Source organism: Leopardus geoffroyi, chromosome E2 (genome assembly GCF_018350155.1).
Source record: "Leopardus geoffroyi isolate Oge1 chromosome E2, O.geoffroyi_Oge1_pat1.0, whole genome shotgun sequence".
NCBI lineage: Eukaryota > Metazoa > Chordata > Mammalia > Carnivora > Felidae > Leopardus > Leopardus geoffroyi.
The window spans coordinates 50,211,551-50,223,725 of record NC_059335.1 but is presented as its reverse complement, the minus strand read 5'-3'; the positions used below and the strand labels follow the sequence as shown (position 1 = coordinate 50,223,725).

The 12,175-nt window shown below is 40.5% G+C and overlaps 1 long non-coding RNA gene across 2 annotated transcripts; it reads right to left on the bottom strand.

Moving 5' to 3' along the window:
• Positions 1–2,619: 2,619 nt before the first annotated feature.
• On the bottom strand, positions 2,620–8,733 carry LOC123579477. Of its 2 annotated transcripts, XR_006702786.1 has the most exons (3): positions 8,171–8,733; positions 7,564–7,710; positions 2,620–3,211 (listed from the first exon to the last, which is right to left on the bottom strand). It is a non-coding gene; the product is annotated as an uncharacterized LOC123579477 (long non-coding RNA). The 2 variants fall into 2 exon arrangements; XR_006702785.1 differs by having other exon boundaries at positions 7,564–8,733.
• Positions 8,734–12,175: the final 3,442 nt, after the last annotated feature.

Genomic DNA, 12,175 nt, shown 5'->3' with positions numbered 1-12,175 from the left:
CTCCTGGGTGGCTCAGTTGGTTAAGCATCCAACTTCAGCTCAGGTCATGATCTTGTCGTCTGTGAGTGGGAGCCCTGCTTCGGGCTCTGTGCTGACAGCTCAGAACCTGGAGCCACCTTTGGATTCTGTGTCTTCCTCTCTCTCTCTGCCCCTCCTCCTCTCTCTGTCTCTCTCTCTCTCTCTCATAAAAATAAACATTACCAGGGGCGCCTGGGTGGCGCAGTCGGTTAAGCGTCCGACTTCAGCCAGGTCACGATCTCGCGGTCCGTGAGTTCGAGCCCCGCGTCGGGCTCTGGGCTGATGGCTCAGAGCCTGGAGCCTGTTTCCGATTCTGTGTCTCCCTCTCTCTCTGCCCCTCCCCCGTTCATGCTCTGTCTCTCTCTGTCCCAAAAATAAATAAACGTTGAAAAAATAAATAAATAAAAAAAAAAAATAAACATTACCAAAAAAAAGATTATAACCTCCTGAAGCAGAAGGACTAATCTAAGAACTGACCACATCTAACAATGGCCTCTCTACATAAGCGTGTATTTATATATGTGAATCAACATGCAGTATTACTGTTTCAGTACCTGAATCTATTTCAGGGTTTAACTTACTGGAATATGGAGCACTTGAAATGTTTCCACGGATGTCATTATGGTGATGCTGCAAAGCACCTTGCGAATAAATGCATTTCTTTTTTTTTTTTTAACCACTTTATTGAGGTCTGACTGACATACCAAAAGCTGTACGTATGTAAGGCATACAACTTGAGTTTGGAGATAAGTATACACCCATGAAACGCTCACCACTGTCTATGCCTATCACTTCCAAATCTTTCTTTGCACCCTCTTTATTTATTATTTTGTATGTGTGATAAGAACACTTAACATAAGATTTAGCCTCATAGCAAATTTTTAAGTATACAATACAGTACTGTTCACTCTAAGCACAGTAGATCTTTAGGTATCATTCGTCTTCTATAACTGAAACCTATTGTCTTAGACTAGTATTTCCCTGTGGCCCTTCCCCCCAAGTCCCTGGCAAACACCTTCCCACTTGCTGCCTCTATGATCTACATTCCTCACGTAAGTGGTATCACGTAGTATTTACCCTTCTGTGCCTGGCTTATTTCACTTCACACAATGTCCTCTGGGTTCATCCATGTTGTTGCAAATGACAGGATTTCCTTCTTCTTTTAAGACCAAATATTTCATTTTATATGTATGCCACGTTTTCATTCATCTGTTGATGCACATTTAGGTTGCTTCCTTCTCTTAGCTATTGTGAATAATGTTGCAATAAACACAAGAGTGCAGATATTTATTCAACATAGTGATTTAATTTCTTTGGATATACATCCAGAGCGGAATTGCTAGATCATATGGTCATTCTATTTTAATGTTTTCAGAAACCACATCCTGTTTTCCACAGTGGCTGCCCCGGTTTATATTACCACCAACAGCACACAAAGGTTCCCTTTTCTCCACATCCTCCCCAATTTTTACCTTTTGCTTTTTCATGTTTTTTAATAACAGGTGTGAGGTGATAGCTCATGGTGGTTTTGATTTGCATTTCCCTGTTTAGTGATTTTGAGCCCCTTTTCATATACCTATGGCTGTTTGTATGTCTTCTTTCAAAATAAAAATACATTTCAATACAACTCTACAAAATGATGACTTTGGGAGATGTATTATAGAGAGGTAAATGTACAAATTTCCAGAAATAGCCATTTCAAACATTTGTCAATATTAAATATAATTTAAACATAGTTAATTTAGCTCTAAAATGTTTTGTACCAAAAGATATAGAAAGAATAGATGTAGCACAGAAACAAGACAAATGAGAACAGTTCTGTATCTTAGGGAAAAAAGCTAAGGAATCTAAAATTCCTCTCTTAAAATCCTTCAATAATTTCCAATTACTTAAAGCATAAAGTAAATCACCTCACCATACCAGCCCTTTTGGCAAAAACTGGACCAGATCAAATTTCTCCCCTTACTGGCTTTGCATTTGTTCCTACATCCCTGACACTCAGTGTCTCGTGGTGAACACAGAGGAACTGCTCCCTATATCTAAGAACTGGAAATAGCCAAATCTCTTAATACCATTCCCTAAAATCTTTGTTTACAAATAGGGTTTGCAAATGGGTAATACAATCATTGTGTCACCTCCAAACCCAAAAGCCCTATGAAATCTCCTTCTATCCCAATCTGATCAGTACTCTACATTTTTCAAAGCAAGGACACGTCTATTATCCTTATCCTGACTAGCAGTGAGTTACATACTATTATTACTAATTTCTTTGTGAGAACCTGTGAGAAACTTGATGCTAATGGAGTTTAGTTTTACAGCTTTATAAGATATAATTAATATATGAAACCTACACGGATTTAAGATATGCAGTTAGGGGCACCTGGGTGGCTCAGTGGGTTAGGCGTCCAACTTCAGCTCAGGTCATGATCTCGTGGTTTGTGAGTTCGAGCCCTGTGTCAGGCTCTGTGCTGACAGCTCAGAGCCTAGAGCCTGCTTCGGATTCTGTGTCTACCCCTCTCGCTGCCCCTCCCATGCTCATGCTCTGTCTCTCTCTAATAAATAAATGTTAAAAAAAAATTTTTTTTAAGATATGCAATTAGATGCTGAGAGTTTAAAGGTTTTACTTGTGTATCAGGATAGGACTTAAGAAAGACCTTAAGCCCATTTCTCTGTGATATGGTCAGATTCCCAGGGATGACAGATCAATCTTTGATTCTGTACACCTGCATGTTTCCAGAAGGACTTTAGGACAAGAGTGCACCCACAGTGATAAAAGAGGCACATGACATCCCCAGGACAACAGAGAGAGTTAATTTAAGGTTTTAACTGGATTTCCCAGACCAGGAGGTGAGCATATAGCACAGAGTGAGAATGACTGGGGCTTCTCCATATAGTCACAGGAACATACAAGCCAGAGGGGCACAATGGCCTCTTCTTGGACCCAGGTTGAGCCTCTTGAAAAACCTGCCTGGGGAGAGCCTGTCCACAGACAGGCTTCGTTACTGGCTGACAAGCACTGTTCCAGGAATTTTAAGGCCATGAAAATTGATCTCCAAAAGGTGGAACGCTGCTGAGTCTCCAGCTTGGTATAGCCATCGCCATGCAGTTAAATCTTTGATCCTTCACTGACATTAACGGGATCTGCAGCCTTTGCCTGTGTCTGTTGATATCTCACTGCCAATCACTTTCTCCCCTGTGAGAAACACACAGAGAATCACAAAAACTCCTAAGCGCTAGATTTGGTAGTTCAGAAATTCCAATTGCATCTCCAATACTCTTCTGTCTGCTTAATATTTGAAGGAATCCTATAATGCAAAACTTATAAATCACAGAACTGATCCCAAAGTTTATAATCAGAAAAGAATAAATACTCTAAAGTTGTTGGGGGAGTTTCATCTCTGATTAGGATGTGGATTGGTGCACAAGACCGTCATTCCCATGGTAACAACAAGGGGGGAAAAAAAACACTTCTATAAAGCTATCAAAGACCAGTGGATGGATGTAAAAAAAAAAAAAAAAAAAAAAAAAAAAAAAAAAAAAAAGAGCCTTAATGAGCTAAATTCCAGAGAGAGACAAGCAAAGAGCTGCAGATGCTGCCACCCTAGCGGCAAATTCCAATCTGACTGTGGATATGGAAAAGAGCACCCTCGTCATAGATGGAAGAGGGAAGTGTGAGAAGAAACCAGCCACACTTTAGCAACAGTGAGGCCAGCAGAAGAAGGTGGAATCTGTAAGAGCTCAACTAGTAAAATCATTGTTCAGGCCAACATATTCCCCCCTCTTCCATCCCCTGGAAGTCGTTCTCTGAGAAAGCGGCAGAAATTGTTACGAGGACAGGGCTAAAAGACAGACAAGATTTGGACCATTTTCATGGTGTTCAGATCCCAGGGCCCTGCAAAATTTGAATCCATACGGGAATCATAACCAACTAAGCTAAAAATCAAACCTCTTCAAGTTCAAATCCTCAGAGGATCAAAGAGATTTATTTGTCCCTCAGTTGTAGCAACAGCAGTAAAGAAAGTTGGGGATTGAGCTGAAGGACAAACTTAAATCCCTAAATCATATTTGAAATCAGACATAAACTAACTGCAGCTGCAGTCCAGCCCTGGCCCAATTCGAAGTAAGAGGAATCTAAAGAAACAGACCCTGGCTAGGCTGCCTGATGGAAGAAAGTTCTTGTTTTCTCTGGGGAAAAAAGAAAAGAAGAAAGAAAAAACATCATATTTCACTGTTCTTCAAGGACTGGCATAGAATAAAAACTTACAAAATATGTAAAGAAGTAGATAAATGGACCCATAATCGATAAAAGGAAATTCAATAAAGGCAGACCTACTAATGACCCCGCTATGGAAATCTGCAAAGACTTAAAAACAACTGTTTTAAATGTGTTTTTTAAAAAAGGTAAATTGAACCCGTTAAGTCATCAAATGATGGTGGATTTTATGACAGATCTGTAAGCTAAAAAATAAATAAAATTCAAAGTATCAAACTGAAAAGAAATGACATTTTTAAAAAGGTAATCGAATCCTGCTAGAGGCTACAACTGTCTCTGCCTGGACCTCTTCGTGGAGGCCTGTCCACATTGTCGCAGGGGTTTCCTCGCAGAAGGGTGGCTGTGTTCCAGTAACAACCATCCGAAGAGACAGGAAGTAAAAGCTGCCAGTTTCTGGTGTCAAGCAGCCAAAGAACCCAAATTCAAGAGTGGAGACATCGACCTCACTTGTCAGTGGGAGGAGTGTCACAGTTTGGGGACCACTATTAAACCCACCACAGCAAAAGGATGGATAATCAAACCGTGGTATATTGATAAATACAATGTACAATGTATTTTCTACTTAGCAATAAAAGGGAAGGGGCATTACTACACACAGCATGGATGTATTTCAAAAACATAATGTTTAGTGAAAGCCAGACTCAAAGGAGGAGTACATACTGAATCACTCTATTTAGATGAAGTTCAAGAACAATAAAAAATAAATCAATAATGACAGAAATCAGGAGAGCGTTTGCCTCTGGAGGAGCGATGGACTGAAATGAGGGACAGAGAAACTTTGGAGGTGGTGAAATATTCTGTATCTTCATTTTCATGTTGCTTTCATAAATTTTTACATGTGTCAAAACTCACTGAACTGTACCCTTAGGATTTTTTTACTTTACTGTATATAAACTAGAGCAGAGCAATATGGAACTGGTCAAGATACAAATAAAATATTATTGAAACACAAGCACTTGTGTAGTTCTGGATTGGAGGCTGATCTGGGCAAATTAGCTATAAACAAACAAAATTAGGACATTTGGAAATATTTTATTGCGTTTATGATATTAGGTGAGATAAGATTTTTTGGTCTGTAAAGAACAAGATAGCTAGCTGAAAAAAGCATATTATAAAACAATGCACGTGGTATGATATTGCACTGTTGAAAGTATCTTATAGAGGATTTTTAGAGCAATGAAAATACTCTGTATGATGCAACCATGGTGGACCCATGTCATTATACATTTATCCAACCCACAGAAGACTCACCAAGGGTGAACCCTCATGTAAACTGCAGACTGTGGGTGATAATGATGTGTCGATGTAGGATCATCAATCATAACAAATGTTCACACTCCCGTAGGGGATGTTGATGTTGATAGTGAAGGAGCGCGTGCATGTGTTGGGAGAGAGGATATATGTGAAATCTCTGTATGTTCCTCTCAAACCTTCTGTGAACCGAAAACTCCTCTAAAAAAATAAACTTTCAAATATATGTATAATATTACTCACATATATTTGTAGGAAAAGTGCAGGGGGATATGCTCTAGGGTGTTAACTGCGGTAATCTCTGTGCCATGGGAACGTCAGTTTCTGTTTTGTGTTTTTGCTTGCGTGGCATTTTCTAATCTTGTACAATGCCCAAGAACTGTTTCTATGATAAAAGTGTGTATGAATAATTTGCATTTTGTGACAACAGTGCTGAAAAATCATTTCTGCCCCCCAAGTATGCCATTTTTACCCAGCGCTAATTCAATTAAAATGGATTGTGTGCAGCATCTAACAGAAGATTAAATCAAGCATAACAACAGGTAATCTATGTTAATCACTGTGGTCCACGCCTGTGTTTAATCCTTGCAGCCTTACAGGAAAGGAGCCATGACTAACCCCATCGCAGATAGGGAGACTGAAGCCCCACACAGTCGCCAAATTAGCAAAAGTCAGAGTCTCCCCTTGTCATTAGTCCTGACTACGTAAGCACTTATGGAGTTGATGCTACACTTACGTCATCTCCTTCATTCTCAAAGCACTTTTTTGAGATTGCAGAGGTTCAGATGGAAACCAGGGATCCAAAGAAGTAGCTTGCCCAAGGTCACCAGGCAGCCAGGGGTATAGCCGTAGTATGAAAGCTGGTATGAAAGCTCAGGGACACACTGAGTCCCTGCCGGATGCTACCAGCAGGATGCAGTATGGTCATGAAAGCCCTAAGAGACACAGTCACCCCACGCTTCTACTGCACAATTTATAAAATACCTAGACAAAAGAAGTGATATTTATGTAGGGTGGGTTTTTTTAAGGAAATGAGTCCACCCATTTCTTTTAAATCTAGAATCAAAAGCCTGATCATCAGACCATTGCAGGTTTGGAACGTACTGTATTGGCCTCAGTGCTTGCTGAAGGATGAGTCGAGAAAACATTCCGTGAATCCCATATATGTGTTTGCAATAGAGAAGTCTCTTGCCTCTCACTGTCCTACTGAGAGTGAAGCTCCCAATGAGAATTGGCCTTTAAAATGAGGTATTGGCCAGAGCGCCTGGGGGGCTCAGCCGGTTGAGCTTCCGACTTCGGCTCAAGTCATGATCTCGCGGTCTGTGAGTTCGAGCCCTGGGTTGGGCTCTGTGCTGACAGCTCAGAGCCTGGAGTCTGCTTCAGATTCCGGGTCTCCCTCTCTCTCTGACCTTCCCCCTCATGCTCTGTCTCTGAAATCAATAAACGCTAAAAAAATATTTTTTTAATTAGGTACTGGAGGGGCGCCTGGGTGGCTCAGTCAGTTAAGCATCTGACTTCAGCTCAGGTCATGATCCTGAATTTGTGAGTTCGAGCCCCACATTGAGCTCTGTGCTGACAGGTCAGAGCCTGGAGCCTGCTTCGGATTCTATGTCTGCCTCTCTCTCTCTGCCCCTCCCCTGCTTGTGCTGGGTCTCTCTTGCGCAAAAATAAACAAAAAATTAAAAAAAATTGTTTTAACAAAAAAAAAAGACACTGGATAAAATTTTACATTCCTAGAGAAATTTCCTTAGCATGTACTTTATTTTTTTATTTTTAAAACAGTTAGATAGTGCTTACTTAGTGCCAGCCACTGTTCTAAATGCTTTACTAGTACTGGCATATTTGATTCAATCCTCATCACATGCCTATATAAAGAAGCTGCTTCTATCATCCGCGTTTGACTTATGAGGAAACTGAGCCACAGAGTAATTATTTAATTTGCCTAAGGTCATACAATTAATAAGTATCTCTTTTTCGTTTCTTTTCTTTTTTTTTTTTTTTTTTTTTTTTTTTTTACTTACAATATTCTCTTTGCAAACGTGTTGTCTTTCTTCCTGGGCTTGCTAGGAGGTCTCTAGCAGCTCTGGAAGATACTTTCACCTTTCAGTATGCATTTTGTTTTCCTTTGTAGTTCTGATATCATGTTATGTTTTGCATTCTCTTTGTTCCTGGATGGATATAGGAATAAAACTTAGGGTGGAGCTAATGACTGAGATCTAGAGAAAGCTACAATTACATCTATAATTCCTATATGCCAGAATAAGTACTTTGTAACACTAAATCAAGAGAAAAGAATTTGATTAAAGGTTTAATGGCAGTTTAAACTCAACCAGATTTTGAAACAAATATATGACTGAAGTTAATTTAAGAGACTGAATATGTTTAGACAAATGGGAGAATGGTGGTGTCTTTTTTTAATCTGCTGAGCAAATTCAAAGGGGTTAGAAAAAAAGGCAAGAGTATATCCAGGAACCTGTCACTGTGCTGCTCAGAGCTTCTTCAAGTGATTTTTCTCCCATGGAGTCCAGAAAAGCAATCAATTTAACAAGGCCCAGGAAAGCATTCAGGAGCCCAGATACATAAACCACCTGCTAGAAGACAGTAATATGAAAAAATACCTGTTCTTACCTCGTGTTGCAGATGAGACCCTTCAGCGGTGACAGATTTTCATTTGTAATCATTCACAGCCAATTCCAATTTAGTTCTGAGGTGAGAGTTTAGCTCTGCAGCTGAACCAAAGCTGCCTCACACGACAAAGTATTTTTCAACTTTGTTTCTATAATATTCCTTTGTCAGGAAAGTGATGAGAACTGCTTGTGGGCAAGTGATGGCTTTCTGTGAAAATAAACACCCGTGTATTTGGATGCTATTTCTTGATGAAGATGCTTATCCATGGATCATTCTTCTGGAAATCATGAGAAAGATACTGCCAACATGATCACATCAACGTAGGAGTTGAGAAGCTAGGTGAACTCTTCCTTGGCCAAAAGAATCACAATTACAGGGTGATGGCGCATCTGCGTGCAGGAAGGTGGTGGGATTCTGCGTCCACGGACACCTGTATGTTGTCATTTGCATGGGCTACCATAATGAATACCAGTGACTGGGTGGCTTAAACAGCAGACATTTACTTTCTCACAATCCTGGGGGCTGGAAGTCCAAGATCTAGGTAGTGGTGGCTTCTTCTGAGGCCTTTCTCCTTGGCTTTCAAGCCACCTCGCCCTGTGTCTTCACATGCCCTTCGCTCCAAGCACGCCTGTTTCCAAATTTCCTCTTCTTATAAGGACACCAGACATATTGGATTAGGACCTACCCTAATGACCTCCTTTTAACTTAACCACCTCTTTAAAGACTCTATCTCCAAATACAGTCCCATTCTGAGGCTCTGGGGGTTAGGACTTAAGCACATGAATCTGGGGGGATGTAATTCAGCTCATAGCATCGTATCCGGGCACTCACACCTTCTCTCGTCTGTCTACCACGTTCTGAGAAGATTGGGTATTTTAGGACCAAGACATCAATCGCAGCTGCCCCGTTTCCTAGAAGCCACATCAATGACTTCAAAAGCAGATGAGTTTCTGCCTAAAGCCATTTGAACAGACTTAAGGAGAGAAGGATTTCAACTATAAAATAAATTAGGATCTCAGTTTTTTAAACTCTTGGGTGACATAAATGTGAATTGAGAATATATCCCAAACTAGAATCAGAATAATAGGAATAAAAGGGACATATCAATTTTGGAGGCCCCGCCTAGGCATTTAGCAGAGCCAAAGGAGAGAAGGAGTTGAGAAGCGAAAATAGAAGCCACGACTCCCCAAGAAAACTTAAAAGGCTGTGAGAATACACCATAACACAAACCTTCCATGACACCCTCATCAAATCAGAGAATCAAGAGGAAATTGGAAGGGCAGAGTATGCGTATATCGGTGCAGCCTTCCTGACAAAGAAGACGCTGTGGGGGTGTTGACCCTGTCATGAATGAGTCAGAAGGCAGCTCATTAGCCTCCGTGCACTCACTGTGCGCTCTGAACATTGCAGGTTTTCCCACTGTTTGCAAAGTTTGATCCAAATTAGCTCAACCTCCTGAAATATGAGCCATTGTTGCATTTCACTAAAGCCGGGCCTTTCTGGGGATATCCAGTCGTCCAGGTGGCCCATGCAGTGTAGACAGATTGCTCAGAACAGGGTTTGTAGTTCAAAAATTTGGGGGACACACACGTTGCATTGCCAGTTATTGCTGTCATGTGTTGAGCTTCGTGGTTGCTAAAATGTAGTTATAGTTTGAATACCCCAATAGAGTATGCAGCTTTTTATGACTTTCTGGACTCCAGAAGAAGAGTGAGGAAGACAGTTCTTAGGACATTCACACCTTAAGAAACGCACGTGTAATCCAGTTGCCTCATTTTCCAGATTAAGAAATAGACACAAGACTGATGCCACTTTTCCAGGCGCAATGCCAAGACGAGGACATACCTATCCTAATACCCAGAGTCCTTTCCTCTATGCCATTGAATTTCTTCCTAATGGAGTCTCTGGACTTGGAGGGAAGGACTGTACAGATATTCAGAAAACCTGAATCTTGAAGTTGGGATGTAATTGGTGACATAACATAAATTTAATCCTCATAAAATATGCACCAAATACTACATAAAATTTTGGATCGTTTGCATCAGCATCATAACAAAGAAAAATAGCTCAGGAACTACGCCAGGCATAACCCACTTGTGGGTTAGTTTCTTTTTGTCTAATCAAAACTGTTTCATATATGTCTATTCCAGACTCCAGACCATGGTATCTACATTGAACCTGGCACGTGTTAGCATTCCATAAACATTGTTGATCCAGTGAATGACCAAAGCCAGTTCCCATTCATGTTTACGTTGGCACCTCTGGCTGAGATCAGAAAAAGAAAACTAAAATGTTGTCACATCCCGGACAGGTAATGTAAGTGATCTGGAAGACACTAAGGAAGGGTTGGGTGCGTGGCAAACTGTACAAGGCTTGCCTCTCATCTGTCTGCAAACGCTGGTCAAGATGAACCATACGGAGAGGAGAAAAAATATGGAGCTGAACGACACAATTCGTAAACATTTACCAAGCGTACTAAATATCCAAAATTGAAAAAGATCTTGCCATCGAAGAAAGTAAGTTACTGCGGAAATTGTGTGCATCTCAGAACCTAAAATGGGAAGGTTTGGCTTGAGAACTCAGCCAGTTTTCAAGGAAAGCCCCAGTGAAAGGGCTTGTACCCATGATGAAGCCACCACCCTGACCCAAGGAAGTTTGATGCACTAAGCTGATAACAAGCACAATATCACACCTCTCTTCAGATACTGACATTTCGGTTCGCAATGTCTCTTTATCTCCCTCTCGAATTCTGTAACCACAAAATTTAATTCTTTGTCCACTGGGACAAATTCCTCCCAACGTGGGAATATATTGTGAGTATACACATTTTTTTCCTAATTGGTACTGATTTCTATTAACAATAGTTAATATGCAACACATTTCAAATACGCAGACCACGGATTAAAAATCTTGCTTCCATGTATTTAACTTAACCTTATCATTTTTCCCATTTTAACAAAAGATGCTTTTCTTCCAACATATTACTTCTTCGCCTGTTTCTTGAATATTCTTCTCACGATTAATATTTGTCACCAACCCCCTTATAAAAGTAATACTCCTTACTTTTCTTCTTAAAAATGTATTTTCAAATATCATCCCTGTCAACATCCAATATCGTAGCAGTTAATATGATGCTAACCAAATGTAATTATAGGACATACAAAGTTTATTTGCTCAATATACGGCACTAGACAGCATTAGAAATTTGCGTGCATATTTTTTTAATGTTTATTTATTTTTTTGAAAGAGAGAGAGAGCATGAGCAAGGGAGGGGCAGAGAGAGAGGGAGACCCAGAATCTGAAGCAGGCTCCGTGTGCTGAGCTGTCAGCACAGAGCCCGATGTGGGGCTCGAACTCACTAACCATGAGATCAGGACCTGAGCCAAAGTTGGACACAACCAACTGCGCCACCCAGGTGCCCCAAAATTTGCATGCATATTATTACACTTGTCCTGTTTCTGTGTGGCCATATACTCATGGATTTTTTTATGGACATATCATGTTCTAATTGACTACGATCATTACTTTTCATGTGCAACTTATCACTACTGGGTTATTAGGATAATTCCAAACTCTGATCCTATTTTCTTTTCAATACCACAATATTTTTAAAATTCTACTAACATTATGAAAACAAAAATACCATCTGGGTTATGCTGTTTCTTTCCATCCCAAGGTTTAGAACAAATTCCCTTTGAAGGAGCCCTGATTTCTATCACTGAAGAATAATATAGGGGTCCTTGGTGTTAGCCATGCCCATGAGACTCTCACTTGGACAATGTCTGGACTGATGGTGATGACACAGGTATCTTGACCTTTCTTGGTAACTGAGACTTTTTACACATGGCATCAGGTTTGTGCTCCCGCTTTAATTCCAACCATCCTAACTCTCACCTGTTTTAAAAATCACATTCTGTGCGTGCCTGGGTGGTTCAGTAGGTTTGGCATCCAACTCTTGATTTCAGCTCAGGTCATGATCCTAGGATTGTGGGATTGAGCCCCACA